The sequence below is a fragment of the Microtus oregoni genome, unplaced genomic scaffold (genome assembly GCF_018167655.1).
Source record: "Microtus oregoni isolate MIOR12 unplaced genomic scaffold, Mior012 000031F_ref0000149, whole genome shotgun sequence".
Lineage (NCBI taxonomy): Eukaryota > Metazoa > Chordata > Mammalia > Rodentia > Cricetidae > Microtus > Microtus oregoni.
The window spans coordinates 13,745,293-13,749,837 of NW_024543090.1; the positions used below are offsets into that span (position 1 = coordinate 13,745,293).

At 41.1% G+C, this 4,545-nt stretch overlaps 1 pseudogene; it reads left to right on the top strand.

The window, feature by feature from the left end:
• Positions 1–1,851: 1,851 nt before the first annotated feature.
• LOC121465842 lies at positions 1,852–2,789 on the top strand (annotated as a pseudogene).
• The last annotated feature ends 1,756 nt before the right edge of the window (positions 2,790–4,545 follow it).

Below are 4,545 nucleotides of genomic sequence, written 5' to 3' on the forward strand. Positions count from 1 at the left end.
CAGTCACAGTCCAGCTGGCCTTGGTGAGCTCCCAATAGATCAGCTCCACTGTCTCAGTGGGTGGGTGCACCCCTCGTGGTCCCGACTTCTTTGCTCATGTTCTTCCTCCTTCCGCTCCTCATTGGGACCTTGGGAGCTCAGTCCAGTGCTCCAGTGTGGGTCTCTGTCTCTATCTCCATCCATCACCAGATGAAGGTTCAATGATGATATGCAAGATTTTCGTCATTATTGCTCTAGGATAGGGTCATTTCAGGTTTCCTATCCTCAGCTGCCCAAGGAACTAACTGGGGACCTCGGCTCGGCTTGGGCACCTGGGTGCCCCTCTAGGGTCAGGTCTCTTGTCAACCCTAAGGTGGCTCCCTTAAATAAGAATTATGGTTTCTCTATGGTATCTTCAGTATCTGACATTCTTTCTTCTGTCTTTTGTAATCTGTTGTTAGTACTTGTCTCTGTAGTTCCTGGTCGTTTACCCAGATTTTCCATCTCCATTCTTCCCTCGGTTTGTGCTTTCTTCATTGCTTCCATTTCATTCTTCAAGTCTTGAACCGCTTCCCTAACCTGTTTGATTGCTTTTTCTTGTTTCTCTTGGTTTTCTTGCGTGTCTTTGAGCGATTTATTCATTTCCTCTACCTTTTTGTTTGTAATCTCTAATTGTTTATGGCAGTTTTTCACCTCCTGTTTAAGGTCCTCTATTGTTTTCATATAGTTCACTTTTGAGTCGATATCTTCTATTTCTTCTGGAGTAGGGTGTACAATTCTTCTTATTTCGGGATCCCTGGATTCTGGTGGTGTCATGTTGCCTTTCAAGTTGTTGGAGGAATTCTTGCATTGGCGCCTTCCCATCTCTTCCTTCAAATGGAGCCAGGAGAGGCCTGGTGTCTTGGTCCAGTCTTTGCTGTGATTGACTCTCTGGGTATCTCTCTTCAGTGTAGGAGCATGAACCGTTCCCGTCCAGATGGGATTCCTCAGCAACTAAACAGGGCCGCCGGTAGCCCAATGATCCAGGGCCAAATGGATGAATGGAGCAAGAGGGGGGCGGTATCCGGGAGCGCACAGGAAGCCTGGTGCCAGAGCTGAAGGTGCCCGGGCTCCCTTACAGGGGACCCTGAGGCCTGCCCGGTAGGCAGGCACTCACCGCTCTGGGTGGGTAGCCTTAGTGTAGGAGCTTAAAACTGTTCTTGAGCACTGGTCCTAGCATACAGCAGGGCAGGGTTGGGGAGGGGTGCTGGGGGGGCTGGGTCGTGCAAAAGAAAGACAGCCCTGCAGAAGGAGCTGGGGGAGGGGGGTTTGTGCTCGCTTCCGGGACAGTCCGCCCCTGGATAGCACACACTCACCCGTCCAGATGGGATTCCTCAGCAACTAAACAGGGCCACCCGTAGCCCAATGATCCAGGGCCAAAAAATCATGACTTTTTTTTATATTTTGAAATTATAATTACGTCACTTTCCTCCCTCTGCTTCCATGTATTTCCCCCTTGCTTTGTTTCAAGCTCACGACTTCTTTTCCTTTCATTGTTTCTACATAAATATATATACATATATATATGTTCATAAATACATAAGTACAATCCTCTCAGTCAATATAATGTTACTTGTATGTATTGTATGTACATGATTTCAGGGCTGACCACTTGGTACTGGGTGAACAACTGGGGACTCTTCCATGGAATATACTATTTCTCCTGCTCTCAGAATTCTTCAGTAGATAAATAATTGTTATTTTACTTAAAATATCTCCAAAGGTTGTTATTCTTTGATGTGACTTTGTCAGTTGAGCATTGCTTGTCCTAAACCAGAGTTTCTCATTGCTCTCCTGTTTCAGATGACATGAGGGTTGTCACAGCCAACAGAAGCAATGAGTGAAGCAAACCGCTCTATGGTATCTGAGTTTGTCTTCCTGGGACTCTCCAACTCATGGACAACCCAGCTATTCCTCTTCTTCTTTTCCTGTATGTTCTATGTGGCAAGCCTGTTGGGGAATTTTCTCATTGTGCTGTGACTTCAGACCCCCATTTACAGTCCCCTATGTACTTCCTCTTAGCCAATCTTTCCTTTCTCGACTTGATATTCAGCTCCTCCACAGCACCAAAAATGATTTACGACCTTTTCAGAAGGCACAAAACCATCTCTTTTGGGGGCTGTATCACTCAGATATTCCTAATCCATGCAGTTGGAGGCACTGAGATGGTGCTGCTCATAGCCATGGCTTTTGACCGATATGTTGCCATATGTAAGTCCCTGCACTACTTGACTATCATGAGTCCACAAAAGTGCATTTTGGTTTTAGTTGCTTCTTGGATTATTGGCTTCATCCACTCAGTGACTCAGTTGATTTTTGTCATAGACTTACCCTTCTGTGGCCCTAATGAACTAGACAGCTTTTTCTGTGACCTCCCTCGGTTTATTAAACTGGCGTGTATGGACACGTACACCTTGGGGTTCATGATTACTGCCAATAGTGGGTTCATTTCTGTGGCCTCCTTTTTAATTCTGATCACCTCTTACATATTTATTTTGATGACCGTTCAAAAGAAATCTTTGGGTAGTTTATCTAAGGCCCTCTCCACTCTGTCAGCTCATGTCATGGTGGTCATTTTGTTCTTTGGACCAATAATCTTCTTCTACATGTGGCCATTTCCAACATCACATCTGGATAAATTTCTTGCTCTGTTTGATGCAGTTATTACCCCTTTTCTAAACCCAGTAATCTATACACTTAGGAATAAAGAGATGAAGGTGGCAATGAGAAGACTATGCAGTCAGTTTATTAATTACATTAAAATTTCTTAATATAAAGCACACAAATTATACTAGAATTTCAGATGGATATTGCTGCATTGACTGTGTTGTATTTATCCAGAATGTTTTTTTGTACCAAAATTTGACATGCCTTCACTTGCTTTCCCCAAAAGTGAAATACCAACTAATAGATAGTTTCTGTAAGAGACTTGATGGGCTTAAAAAGATGATTCAGTGGTTTAGATCAGTCAGTGTTTTTACATAGGACCAAGATTTGGTTTCCAGAACTCACATGGAGGCTCACAACTATCTGTAATTCCAGTATAAATAAATCAAATCGCCTCTTCTGGCCTATGATAGAGACCAACATGCATTAGTATACTTTCATACTTGCAAACAATTCATTCATACACATAAAATAAAACTTTCTTAATAAAGATATACATACTAAAAAGCTAAAGTTTGTGCGTGTCAGTCCTCACCAAAGATGTTGCATGGGTATAATGATGAATGCAATAATGATAAACTTGTAAAAATTGGTATGTGATTTTTACCTCTTTATCTTTCCAATCTTGAGATTGCTTTCAAATTTAATTCTTACTTGTAGTGTCTACTACAACTAATTTTTCTTACTATTCTGATAATTTATTTTCTACCCCTTCAGTTTTTCAATTATTTATTTACTAATCTGCTTCCTCAAAGACCAGTAAGACTGAAACTGCATCATTTTTTTAAAAAACAAACTTTAATATGAAGAACTGTTGACTCGATATAAAACTCCACTGAATGACTTTCACGAGAAGCCATTGCTTCAGATGAGTTTCCAGTGGCACAGACCAGACCAGAGAGGGCTCAGTGCTAACGGAGCCTTTCATCTTCAAACTCCATTTCTAAACAGTTCAGTTTAAGAAAAAAAAACAAACAAAAGCAAGGAGATGGAAAGGAAAAATATGGAGCAAATGAATTGAAAAGCATCCTCTTTCCAAATTTGCCTTTTCCTTTGAGTCATATTTTATTTGGGATTGTTCTCCTCATGAAGCTAACGTTCTCCATTTAGATCAACAGATCACTCGTTCAACTTCAAAGTGAGGTGCTACCCAATTCCAGAATCACAAATAAAAACCAATTATGTCTCTAATAAAATCCAAAAACATTTATGATGTTTTTGTTTTTAACAGTGTTGAGCAAGTTATTTGAAAGAGACATAAATCTATGATCACAGAAGTAGCATTTTTAGAAAGGCTAAAAACAGAATGCATACATAGAGATAGCAAAATAAATAAAGAGAAAATATCAGAATTATTAAAATTTAAAGTAAATCAGCAGAATGATTAAAAGCTTGGAAGAAAGCTGGGCGGTATTGGCACATGTCTTTAATCCTAGTACTCAGGAGGCAAAGGCAAGCAGATCTCTGCGAGTTTGAGGCCAGCCTGGTCTAAAAGAGCTAGTTCCAGGACAGGCTCCAAAGCTACAGATAGAAGAAGTTTGGAAGAAGGACAGGTGGATTGGGCAGTCTGGTGATGCCAGTGTGCCAGTTTAAAGAAAGAGCTACAGGGCAGGACACAACCCTGAGTAGGAGGTACCATGCCTACTACATGTCTATGAGGAAGGTTTGACTACTCCTTTGGGATGGAATTAAGAAAACTGAGGTGACATACAGTTGTAATAGAACAGAGACTCTCAAACTGTGAATCGCAAACCCTACAGAGGTCGCATATCAGATATTTCCATTACAATTCCTAACAGTAGCAAAATTACAGTTATGACATAGTAATGAAATAATTCTATGGTTGTAAGTCACAACAAT